Source organism: Ovis canadensis, chromosome 9 (assembly GCF_042477335.2).
Source record: "Ovis canadensis isolate MfBH-ARS-UI-01 breed Bighorn chromosome 9, ARS-UI_OviCan_v2, whole genome shotgun sequence".
Taxonomy (NCBI): Eukaryota; Metazoa; Chordata; class Mammalia; order Artiodactyla; family Bovidae; genus Ovis; species Ovis canadensis.
Window position 1 is genome coordinate 66,505,651 of NC_091253.1, and position 13,957 is coordinate 66,519,607.

The following is a 13,957-nucleotide window of genomic DNA, read 5'->3' on the forward strand; positions in this document are numbered from 1 at the left end:
CATGCCTGGCAGCTGTCGCCATGAAAGTTTGAACACATCTTCCTGGGAAAGCCATCTGTGTGCTCCAGAAGCCAGGCTGAAAGGGAGCTGCTGAAATGTAAGAAGTCCTTCCTCTGCTGCTTTTTCTCCAGGACTCGCTCAGTGCCTGGCATGACAGGACCACCCCACCCGCAGCAATCCACAGCAGCAATGTGGACTGACAGTTTGACAAACCAGTAAAGCCTGGCATGCACACATACTAAGTCTCTTCAGGTGGATCTGACTCTGTGCAACCCTATGGACTGTAGCCCATCAGACTCCTCTGTCCATGGGGATTCTCCATGTAAGAATACTGGAGTGGGTTGCCATGCCCTCCTCCAGGGGATCTTCTCAACGCAGGGATCAAACCTGAGGCTCTTACATCTACCTGCACTGGCAGGTGGGTTCTCTACCACTAGTGTCACCTGGGAAGCCCAGAAACACCTAGTGCAGACATCAAATCTTTCATTCAAGAAATGACCAGTTTCCTTTACACACTATGACTCCAGACTAAATCATCAATTTTCACTTGTCTGAGGCAAAAGAGAAAAGAAATTTTCTTGAAATTGAACTTAAAAGTAATAACCCTTATTTTGAGGTATCCTTTCTGATTCTGGAGGAGGAAGAGCAATGTTAAAAAAAAAATCTCGTATTTTTAGAAATGGTGGCTTTGTGTTTGTTGGTTTTAATGACTTGGCAAAACAAGGACGTGAGGACCCAGTGTGAGCTCCCCAACCCCAATTTTAATTTTGTTGTCATTTAGTGGCTAAGTCATGTCTGACTCTTTTGCAACATCATGGGCTAGGGCCCACCAGGCTCTTCTGTCCATGGGATTTCTCAGGCAAGAATACTAGAGTGGGTTGCCATTTCCTTCTCCAGGGGAATCTTCCCGACCCAGGGATCGAACCCGCATATCCAGGGCTTCCCTGGTGGCTCAGCTGGTAAAGAATCTGCCTGCAATGCAGGAGACCTGGGTTCGATCCCTGGGTTCGGAAGATTCCCTGAAGAAGGGAACAGGTACCCACTCTAATTCTGGCTAGAAGAATTCCATGGACTGTATAGCCCATGGGATCACAAAGAGTTGGACACAACTGATCAACTTTCACTGCCATGAAATCCCAAGTATTAGGAAAGTTAGTTCTAGGATGGAACACCCACTTAGCCTGCACTTACCTATGACCACAGCCCTCCTAATACCTCCCAACTCATTTAGCACATATCCCTGCCCAGGAGAGAACAGAAAAAGATGAATAACTGGTGTACAAGATGGAGGGCACAAGGAATGTTGCATCTGGTTATAAAAAGAGAGTCTGAAGGGGAAGGGGGGAGAATATCCAAGGTTAGTCTAACAATGACTTTACCTAAAAGACACATTTGGACCTAAACTCTCTAGAAACTACACAAGCCACTGTTACTGAGGACAATGCTGATCCGTCAAGGGTGTTGAGGGGGAAAAAAACAGTTGAATATCACTGTTTTAGGAAGTCCACAAAAACTGAAAACAGACGGCCCAGCAGCCTGAAGCTCATTTCAGGCTGAATTTGTAAAGAGCCCAGTCAGCACTCTTTTACAGTTTTCCTAGCAACTTGGCTTAGCCCTAGATTGGAAGAATTAAAACAAATTACCCAATGCTGGGCATTAATGTGGTAAATATGGCCGAGAGTCAGGAGACATCATCTCTTAGAACAAAAATAAAATAAAAAAGATACGTGCTCAGCAATTTCACTTCTTCATGTTACCCTAGACAAAACAGCTTACATGAAACAGGAATTAAAATAAAAAGATGCTCAGTGCAGCATTTGTTTATTATAGCTTTTTAAAAAAAAATACTATTAATATGTGTGCCTAGTCTCTCAGCTGTGTCTGACTCTTTGTGACCCCATAGACTGTACCCCGCCAGGCTCCTCTATCCATGAGGATTCTCCAGGCAAGAATATTAGAGTGGGTTGCCATACCCTCCTCCAGGGGATCTTCCCAACCCAGGAATCAAACTGGGGTCTCCTGCATTGCAGGTGGATTCTGTACCAGCTGAGTTACCAAGTCAGTCTATTAATATAATAAATCAAAGTGCCCATTAACAGAAGTCAAACTAAGGCATATTTATACTCTGGAACATTATGCAGCAGTTAAGAATGAAATGGTCAATATGCACCAATTTAGAAAGCTCCCCACAACCCAGAGCTGATAAAAAATACAGAACCATGTATGGTATTGATTAACGTTTGCTTTTTTATTTTTTTAATTTTTAAATTAAATTAAAATTTTAAATGAATTATTATTGTATTTATATGTTTACATTTTATCTTTTGACTGTGCCCCATGGCATATGGAGCATGTGGAATCTTAGTCCCCTGACCTGGGATCGAACCCATGCTCCCTGCATTGGCAGAGTGGAGTCTTCTATCCAATGGACCACCAGGGAAGTCCTATAGCATTTGCTTTTTTAATAGGTGAGCACAAACACGCACCAATCAATTCTTCAAGTTTCCCAAATTGTGGTACCTGAACCTGGGAACTGGCTCAAAATGCAAGTTCTCAGACCTTCCCCCAAAAAGACTGAATCAGCCATCTGGATTCAGCAACACAAATCTGTACAAGCCCTCTGATGCATGCAAAGGCCAGAGGACTGCCAGTCTACACAACTCTATCTACACAACTCTAACTACACACCTCTATCTATACAACTCTATCTACACAACTCTAACTACACAACTCTATCTACACAACTCTAACTATACAACTCTATCTACACAACTCTAACTACACGTCCCCAAGGAAGGGATTGACAGAATTCATACCAACCGAGGTCTCTGAGCAACTATCTTTATCTATACACCTAACCCGCTTTTTAAACAAGGAGATTATATTCATAAGATAGAAATAAATTTTTTCAGATACTACATATAGAGATTAGGGAATGATTAACTACACGATTGTATTAATAGTGGAGGAAACATTGATGGAAAGAGAGAACAGGAGTTCCATAAGGGCTGCTGAAATGTTGGAGGTCACAAACAGGAAAAACAAGCCCTGTAGGAATTTTACTCCAGAGCAACAGACTTTAGTTGGTCTTACTGGTGTCTCCTGTGGGGAAAATGCAGGACAGTCAACTCTAGGGAAGGACAGCTAGCTACCAGAGGAGAAAGAAGAACAATGCAGACATTGTTTTGGAAAAGCTAAACTTTTATAAAGTCTTTCGTTGTACTGCTTTGTTGATTCTTCAGCATCAGTCTGCAGTTGTCAAGGCCACGCACTACGCCACTGTCATCCTCACGTCTACTGGGACTGTTCTGCAGCTGACAAAAAATGGAGCTTTGAAACCGAAGTAATAAATCTTAGTGCTCACCTCTAGCCACTATGCTTCGAAGTGTTGATTATCCCCCTTCAAGGGAGTGGGACCTGGAAACACGCACACAAAGACCTGCACACACATTGTATTTTATTTCTTAACTTGAACATCAGAAGTAAAATCAACCATTACTGTCAAAATTTAAAAAAAAATAAACACAAAAATGTAGTTAGGAATCCTCTTTAAAATAAGGTTTATAGGAACATGTATTTAAAGCCTAAATACTTAAACATATAGAGGAATCTGTATATTTAAAACATAAACCTATATAGTTAATCTTCAGGTGAGAGATGGCAATAAGAGGTAACCTATCAACCTCCATACTATTGCTAAAAGTCATGCTCTAACCCAGAGACACAAATAAGTAGTATTTTATAAAGATTTATTAATTTCCCAGTTCTAAATTTTTTTAAAAAGTGAGAGCTTAGCTGACTTTGTATCAAAAGTACATGGTGTCACCCTTGACACATACAACAATTTAACAGCCAACATCTAAAGCAGCCTAGATACTCTTCCTTAACTTTGCCACAAAAGATCAAGTAAAAGTTCTGCTTTCTATACCAAGTGCTTTTCAAATTTCACTGAAGAGAAAAAGCTGAATAAAAGTACACTCTCACTCTGGGGTTTTAGGAACATCAGCTCCTACAGTTTCAAGCTTTATCCTCTTGGATATATCGAGGTCATCACAACCCACTTGTTCTTTGATACAAGCAAAACCCCATGCTGGAAAAAAACAGCTGTATGCCATTCAATTTTCTGGGCCATGTTTCTCCATGGTACAGAGAAAAATAATTTCTTTTTTTAGCCTAAAAGCAAGCACAGTTCTCCTCATCTTCCATCATTCAACCAATTATCTTTCTTCCTTTAACAAGGCCAAATTTTTACTTGTATCCATGTAAGAAGCTTGGGTTCTTTACACAGAGAAGACGAAGCAAAAAATGTTGTGACACTCTCATATAATGGAAATGTCCAATTAAAAACAATTACCACTACATCAAGAGTATTAAAGTCACAGACACAGATAACAGGCCGGTGGTTGCCAAGGGCCAGGAGAGGTAGAAGAGAGGATTGGGAGTTTGGGAATGATTAGCAGATGCAAACCATTCTATATAAAATGGAGACAAGAAGATCCAAGGGGACAGTACAGGGAACTATATTCAATATCCTGTAATAAACCATAATGGAAAAGAATATGAAAAAGAATGTATGTGTGTGTATATACATATACATATATAATGTATAACTGCATCACTTCGCTATACAGTAGAAACTAACCCAATATTGTAAATCAGCTATACTTCAACCAAAGAAAAAAGCATTAAAGAAAAACATACTTTACCTCTAAAAAGAACAGACTTAAAACTTAAGAAACAGAGAATAACTGTAAGGTGTAAACCATATTACGAGATCACTTCGCAATCTGTCTATTGCAATATATCTATGTCTAAATGCCTTAGGAAGCAAGTTCATGTGAAAGCAAGACATGGAATACAATTGCCTTTAGGTCAATATTTCTCAGAGAAGGCCTAAGCATTTACTGATATGCAGCTCTCAGTATAAACAAGAGCCTGGCATCTGTTAGTTCAACAAAGAAGCACTGCAACTCTGGGAAGCTGTGCCTTCTGGGGGCGTGTGGGCTTGAAAGGCACCTTCTAGAGCAGACATTTCTGAATGTCCAGTAACAGCTGAAGAAAGGAAAAAGGTTAGCCCTGCCTCAACCTCCCCACCAGGGGCCCCTGACCTTGGGAGCAGGTCAGTCTCAAACATCTTTTTTTTCCCCTGCCTCAACTCCTTCCTCATCACCTCCACCCAGAGGTATAGAGCTGATGCTGAGATGAGGGGCTGGCCACATCCTCAGGGTAGTCTGGAGGAGCCAGGCCAGCCCACTGCCGTAACTGACAGGACCATGTGGGCAGAAATGAACCACCTGGGCTGCAATGGGACCCAAGACAGCTGCAGCTCCCAGAGGAGGTACCCAAAGCAGCTGTGAAAACATCTGTCCTCCTTGACACCCACCCCCACCAAAATGTCCCTTGCACTGAATACTGGAGATTGTGCCTGGCAATCCCAGCTTTAAAGTCGATCTCTTGGGTGAAAGAAGTCAGGCACAAGCAGTTCTTAGGTTCCCTCTGAACTGAGGAAACCTGACCTCCTGAAGGCCTGCCAAAGAAAGCAGCCTGAGTTTCAAGTTAAGGCTTGTGATTAAGAACCTGAGTCCTAACTCAACAGGGTGTGTGCAGGGCATGGGGAGGAGGGTGGGCAGACGAGTATTACTGAATAAAGAAAATGAGGCCTGCACCTTGGTTTTCACTTTCATTAGAATGTTTTTTATTTCCCTGAGTACATCTGTCCCTTTATTAACATGTATATTCAAAGGCAGAATGATGCTTACAAACCAACAAATAAATGTGGGAGAGTACTTAAGATTACAGAGGTCACTCAGTTCTTTATAAAAGGAATGCTTTATTACAGTCTATAATTATGTAATATCTTCAAAAATAGAAATGTTTTATTGCTTTGCATTTCTACATGCTTCTTTAATAAGATTATGTTTAACTTATGCCCCCCAGAATGATAAAGAATTACTGCAAAGCATATAAAAATGCTAAACATGTTAAGTACAGCTGCTTTAATGACACAATGCCCAGGAACTGAAGGAAATTAACAATGACCACAAAAGTGAAAGTTAAAAGGTTAATTCCTCAGCTGTGTCCAACTCTGCAACCCTATGGACTGGCTGGCTGTCAGGCTCCCCTGTCCATGAAGTTCTCCAGGCAAGAGTACTGGAATGGGTTGCCATGCCCTTCTCCAGGGGATTTCCCCAATCCAGGGCTTGAACCCAGGTCTTCTGCATTGCAGGCAGATTCTTTACAATTTGAGCCACCAAGGAAGCCCCAACAATGGGCGTGTGCTATGTGCTAAGTCATTTCTGTTGTGTCTGACTCTTTGTGATCTTATGAACCATAGCCAGGCTGGCCATAGTTGCTTCCAAAAAGAAAAAAAAAAATGGGGGGCCATGGGACTGCCTGAGAGCTGCTCATTGTTCCCACTGTTCCCGCTGCTCACTATTCCCATTCCCACTAGGATGAGCCTCAGTAGGAACAACAGTTCCTCAAAGGGAGTCCAGGCTTCCATGGGCAGCAGCAGGAGGTGAGGACACACCTCCCTCCCAGCTCTCTCTTGCCTCCATCTCTGCCTCTTCCCTACAATAGCCATCTCAAGACTGCATTTACAGATCCAAAATTTCATTTTTTTTCCTGTCCTGGGTCTTCATTGCTGCTGTTAGGCTTTCTCTAGTTGCAAAGAGTGAGGCCTTTTGCAGTACCCCGGCTTCTCATTGTGGTGGCTTCTCTTGTTGTGGAGCATGGGATCTAGAGCGTGGACTCAGTAGCTGTGGCCCAGGGGCTTAGTGATGTGGGATCTTCCCGGACCATGGATTGAACCATGCCTCCTTCATTGGCAGGCAGATTCTTATCCACTGAGCCACCAGGGAAGTCCCAGACCCAGAGATTTTTGCCATATGGGTATCAAAATAGTTCACGCATCTGAGGTTCCCACAATGTTTCACAGGCTAGATTCCTTACACTGGAGACTTGATATTATTAAATAAATCAGCTCCACTGAGGCAAATCTATGTCTGCAACAAATTAATTTAAAATGAGATCTCTACCTGATTCCCAGGTGCCTCAGCGGTAAAGAATCTGCCTGCCAATTCAGGAGAATCCGAGATGCGGGTTTGATCCCTGGTTCGGGAAGATGCCTTGAAGGAGGGCACAGCAATCCACTCCAGTGTTCTTGCCTGGAGAATCCCATGGACAGAGGAGCTTGGCAGGCTGCAGTCCATAGGGTCGCAAAGAGTCAGACAAGACTGAAGCAACTGAGAACGCACCTACTGAGAGGTGGTAAATAGAAACTACATGATCCTGGGCGGAGGTGCTCTCTAAGCCCCCTGCATATCAAACCCTCTCACCAGGAAAACAGAAGAGGAAGAGAACATCTACAGAGAGCTGAGGCGAGGGTAGGAAGAGGCATTCGCCACCCACCACTGCTTGGCTGGAGCCAAGACCGCACCGAATTAATGTTTTAGCATCATCGCCACATAAAAGTTCCTTTCTATGCACATAGTACTAGTCGAAAAGAATTAAGAATTTCAAATTCTTCCAAAACTGAAAGACCAAAACCACTCCCATCTTGTCCTCTGTACCCTTTCATTCACCTCTTGCAAACTCGAAAGAAAGGACAGCAGAAATGCCACTCCTGTGCAGGATGCACCTGCAAAGGACACAACAACATCTGAAACAAATGTTCAGTGTGGAAACTATGGGTGCAACCTCCTGCTACTAATGGCAACGTGAACACACACAAAAAACTCCCCCCAATGGCATTTCACTGTCAAAAGCAAGAGGGTGGCTGGGCAGACAGGCAAGCTGGTCAGGAGAAGCAGGAGAGTCAGAGAGCACAGGGGTTCCTGAAGCTCTCGCCCAGTAACAGCACCCAGAACCCAGGTGGAAGGGGCCACCCACCCAGAGTTCCCCCTCCTCAGCTCAGGAAGTTGGAGCACCTGCTGGTGGCCAACGTGTCATATCTAGAGTCTAAGGTGGAAGTGACAATACGACAAAGGTCCATATCCTGGCATGGCAACAGACTACAACTGCAGCTAACTAACCACTTCCTTTAATTCCTTTCTTTTTTTAATTTATTGAAGTATATTTGATTTACAATGTGTTAATTTCTGCTGCATAGCAAAGTGACTCAGTTATACACATACATATATATATTCTTTTTCATATTCTTTGCCATTATGGTTTATCACAGGATACTGAATATAATTAACTGCTTTACAGTAGGACCCTCAGTTCAGTTCAGTTCAATCGCTTAGTTGGGTCTGACGCTTTGTGACACCATGGACTATAGCATGTCAGACTTCCCTGTCCATCACCAACTCCTGAGCTTGCTCAAACTCATGTCCATTGAGTCAGTGATGCCATCCAACCATCTCATTCTCTGTTCTCCCCTTCTCCTCCTGCCTTCAATCTTTCCCACCATCAGAGGCTTTTATAATGAGTCAGTTCTTCGCATCAGGTGGCCAAAGTATTGGAGCTTCAGCTTCAGCATCAGTCTTTCCAATGAATATTCAAGACTGATTTCCTTTAGGATGGACTGGTTTGATCTCCCTGCTGTCCAAGGAACTCTCAAGAGTCTTCTCCAACACCACAGTTCAAAAGCATCAATTTTTCAGCACTCAGCTTTCTTTATGGTTCAACTCTCACATCCATACATGACTACAGGAAAAACCATAGCTTTGACTAGTCTGGACCTTTGTTGGCAAAGTAATGTCTCTGCTTTGTAATATGCTGTCTAGGTTGGTCATAGCTTTTCTTCCAAGGAGCAAGAGTCTTTTAATTTCACGGCTGCAGTAACCATTTTCAGTGATTTGGGAGCCCAAGAAAATAAAGTCAGCCACTGTTTCCGTTGTTGCCCCATCTATTTTCCATGAAGTGATGGGACCAGATGCCATGATCTTAGTTTTTTGAAGGTTGAGTTTAAAGCCAACTTTTTCATTCTCCTCTTTCACTTTCAAGAGACTCTTTAATTCCTCTTTGCTTTCTGCCATAACGGTGGTAACATCTGCATATCTGATGTTGTTGATATTTCTCCTGGCAATCTTGATTCCAGCTCGTGCTTCATCCAGCCCAGCGTTTCTCATGACGTACTCTGCATATAAGTTAAATAAACAGGGTGACAATATACAGCCTTGACGTACTCCTTTCCCAGTTTGGAACCAGTCCATTTTCCATGATCGGTTCTAACTGTTGCTTCTTGACCTGCACACAGATTTCTCAGGAGGAAGGTAAGGTGGTCTGGTATTCCCATCTCTTGAAGAATTTTCCACAGTTTGTTATGATCCACACAGTCAAAGGCTTTACTGCAGTCAATGAAGCAGAAGTAGATGGTTTTTTTGGGAATTCTCTTGCTTTTTCTACAATCCAGTGGACCTTACTGTTTATCTATTTTATATACAGTAGTGTGTGTCTGCTAATCCCAAACTCATGATTCATCCCTCCTCCATGCCCTTACCCTGTGGTAACCATGAGTTTGTTCTCTATGTCTGTGACTCTGTTTCTCTTTCATAAATAAGCTCATTTGTATCATATTCTGGATTCCACCTATAAGTGATATCACATGATATTTGTCTTTCTCTGACTCACTTCACTTAGCCTGATTATCTCCAGGTCCATCCATGCTGCTTCAAATGGCAATAATTCATTCTTTTTATGGCTGAGTAATTATGTATATATACTACATCTTCTTTATCCATTCCTCTGTCAACGGACATTTAGATTGCTCCCACTTCTTGGCTATTGTGAATAGTGCTGCTGTGAACATTGGGGTGCTATTAAGTTTCAAGAATTATGTAGCCTTTGAGTGTTCCTAACTTTGCTGAGACTCCACACAGAGAAACACAAATAGGTCAACTACTAAAGTATGATTTCTGAAAATTCCCAATTAATAATTTGAAATAATTTTTTCTAAGCTTTGAATCACTATACACACACCAACGGGGGCAGGGGGGATCTAAATCAGCTACACGATGGCAATGGAATTAATAATAAATAAACAAACTAGGAAATCTATTTTCAGGGCTTTTTTAAAAATCCCTACATAAAAAAATTAATACTAGTAAGAAACATAAAACATCTCGAATAAACCCATGACATCCCCTAAGTAAAAGCAAAACAAAAAGAACAAGAGCAACAAAACCTCTGAGTTGCGCAGGATGTCCCGAATGGAGAAGGATAAAAAATGAAAAGGAGAAAAAGGAAATTAGGTAGAATAAAAAGACACCGAAAGGGAAGGAGAACGGAAAGGCAAAGAGGGACAACAGGAAACTCAGAGAAACAACTACCCATGCGCAAACCCAAACTGAGGGGAAGAGACAGACTGATCTGAGGTTTGCGCAGCACTGGATTGTAAAAATTATCAAAGTGACCTACTGCACTTTGTTTTCTGTTTGTTTGTTTTTTATACTGAATGAAAGATTCTTTAAATTCTAGAGTGCTTCACAGTTTTCAAAAGTTTCACACATGATTTCACATAATCCCATAGTAACCTTTTCTCCCCTTACCCCTATATTGCCCTTCTCTGCTCCCTCTCCCCAGTGCTAAACACTAGTTTGTTCTCTGTGAGTCTGCTTCATTTCCGTTTTACTTCCTAGTTTGTTGCATTTTTTAGATTTCACATATAAGTGATTATCATACAGCACTTATCTTTCTCTGACTTATTTCCCTTAGCATAACACCTTCCAGGTCCCTCTGTACCGCTACAAATGGCAAGATTTCATTCCTTTTATGCCTGAGTAGTATTCCATTGTATATATACACCACATCTTCTTTATCCATTATCTGTCAATGGACACTTTGGTTGCTTCCCTGCCTTGCCAATTGTATACAATGCTGCTGTGAACACTGGAAACCTAGTACCTTGCCTTGTAAACAATGTTGCTACGCACACGAGGGACCAAGTGCACACGAGGGACCCAGTGCACTCTGAAGAGTTGGCTGTTTCATCATAGGTCACTGCTTTTCAAATTTAACAGCAATGTTGCCATGGTGAAGAGAATAATCAGACTAGGAAAATGTCATCAGACCTTCATGGGCAGTGACCACAGGCCCAGCCAGAGGTCACTGCAGGGCAGCAAGCTGCCCAGCCCTGGGCTAAAAAGAGGCAGGAAGTTTGGGAAGGGATTGTAATGAAGGGAAAAATAAAAGCCAAGGGAAATCTGCCGTGTTATCTTTGTGTTATCTTATGTGTTCAGTCACTTAGGCATGTCCAGCTCTTTGCAGCCCCAAAGACGGTAGCCCCCAGGCTCCTCTGTCCATGGGATTTTCATTTTCCAGGCAAGAATACTGAAGCAGGTTGCCATTTCTTACTCCAGGGGATCTTTCCAATGCAGGGATCGAACCCACGTCTTACCCTTCCTACACTGATAGGCAGATTCTTGACCACTGCGCCTATTTTTACTGTTAGTCAAAATTTTCACTGAATGCCTGAAGCAGCGAATAGTAAGTAGCCACCTACTGAAAAATCACCAGGGCAGCTGACTGGAAGATCAACAGTGACCCAGGTGGCTGACTCTCCAGTGAGGGGACTGCCATTCTGGAGGGAAAATATTTCTCAAGAGACTATTTGACAAATTCAAATGTGGCATAAATCAACCCTGCAGCTGAGATCCTCCATGAAGAAAAGGGAGCGCTCACAACTTCAGATGTGCCCTGAGAAATTGCTGGTATAAAGGGGAAAAAAAAAAAATCACAGCTTTACTATGATTTGGCTCTAATGTCAACTCAAGGCTAACTTGCTTCTGTGACCCTCATTCCACCTGGAGAACATATCATGCTTTCATTTCACAGATACTTAATAAGTACTTATTCCCCACAAGGTTCTTACACATTCAAGTGAATTATTGCTTACAGACTTGAGCACCTTGAAGATCAAACTCTAGGACAGGGCTAGTAAAATACACTGTGCGTTAAAAGCATCGTAACCAAAACCAGTGACCTACACAGGACTGGCACATCCAGTTATTCTCCCTTGCCTCGCTTTCTTCTTTCATGTTACAAACAGGCACAAAGGTCAAAACCGTATCCTCTCTGTGTCTGGAAGCAAAAACAATACTCAATGCAGGCAAGCAAATCACCAAGGTAATACAGATTTCCCTTTAAAACACCATCTTGCTTCTCAAAAGGGCAGTATCTCAATTTGTATTTTAAAAAAACTAAAACACACACACACATTTGACCCTTCTCAAAGGCCCAAATCCATAGCATCTGCCCTCTCCTCAACTTCCTCCCGACCGCTGGAGCTTGAATCTCTCAGCATTATCCATAATTGGTCCTCATCACCAAAGCCATTATCTACTGTTTCCCCTCAATCTACCTGGCCTCTCCAGGGCCTGCGAAAGTTACACTCCCTATCCTGCACCTTCCTCTCCCCGTCCTGAAATCTTCAAATTCCATGTTCTGTTCTACTTTTGTTCCTGGGCCGTCTCAGCAACTTAATAGCTTCAAATATCACATGTGGTAATATGGAAGTAACATGCTAATAATTAACAGCTACAAATGATCACATGCTCTCCTGCCCAGCTCCTTCTCTTGGAGATCCATAGTTCACCCCTAACCCAGCCACACCGACATCCCACAAGGACCTGGTGGTGGTTTTAAAACACGTGCACACATCTGTTGAATGCACCCTCTTCCCACCAAAAGCGGCGTCTAACTCTCCCTCCTTGAATCTGGGCTGGCCCTCGTGACACATTCCTAACAGAACGAGGAGGAACCAACTCCACATGACTTTAAGGCTAGGTAATACAAAGCCACACAGCCCCTGGCAGCCTCTCTTAGGACCCATGGGTTGGGAGCATTGGGGTAATGTAAGAAGCCTGTTACGGGGCATCCAGAGGGGGCCTGCTGCTGTATCAACAGCATGGTCTCCAGCTAAAAACAGGCAAGCAAATCACCAACCTCAAACAGGTCATGCTGTTTCCACCAGAGACCATGGGGATTGAACCAGATGCCTGAGGAGCCCCAACTGCTGGCCCCCATGTGGGTGAGGAAGCCTTCAGATGAGCCCTGCCTCATGCTACGAGCCTCCCAGCTGAGCTGAGTGGAGGAGAGACAAGCTGTCCCCACCAAGCCCTGCCCACGTACAGGTCTGTGACCATTAAAAAAAAAAAAAATGCTGTTGTTTTAAACCACTAGGTGTGGGGATGGTCTGTTATACAACTTTTGGACAAATGGAACAGACCTCAGATGTAACACACACCCCAAATGAAATTCCCTCTCTCTCCCTTGCCTCTGGTCCCTTTCCAAATCCATGTGGTCTGAAAAGCCCAAGCGCTTTTCTTTATTCTCTGCTCTTCTTTATTCTCAGATCCTCGCCCTTCACATCTGACCCATTCTACCCAAAGATCCCTCAGGAATCCAGCACCCCCCACCACTGGCATGAAACACAGTGACACCCCCTGCTTGGTTAGCTAGTCCCTTCTACATAGCTGCCAAAATGTTACCTAAAACGAAACTCCCACCTGCCACCACCAGCCTATTGCTGTACAGCACAGTCCTGAATCTTGATCCCAGCACACAGGACAGCTCACACACCCCTAGTGACCACCATGAACTCCTTTCACAGGGAATTTCTGAGCATCTTTTTGCCCTTTCATGCCTCTACACCTTTGCACATACTGAAGCTTCTTCCCAAATCCTCTTCCCCACCCTTCCTTCTCTTACCTCTTACCAGGATTCCTACTTCACCTTCAAGTTCAAAGGTTACTTGAGGTTAGATTCCTGTCCTGATGACCAGCCAGAGTTCCTCATTTCCTTCTCAGTCAGCCACGCAGTCCTTACAACCTCCACTTCACACAGTGGCTGAATTCTCTGTATGTTTCTGCAGCCTGGTCTGTGAGGGCAGGCATCACATCACGTGTGTGTGCACGCTCAGTCACTTTCGTCGTGTCTGACTCTCTGTGACCCTACGGACTGCAGCCTGCCAGGCTCCTCTGGCCATGGGATCCTCCAGGCAAGAATACTGGAG

At 43.3% G+C, this 13,957-nt stretch overlaps 1 protein-coding gene across 1 annotated transcript in view; it reads right to left on the bottom strand.

The window, feature by feature from the left end:
• TPD52 (tumor protein D52) overlaps positions 1-13,957 on the bottom strand; it is a 125,258-nt gene that overhangs the window by 100,044 nt on the left and 11,257 nt on the right. The window lies entirely within an intron of this gene.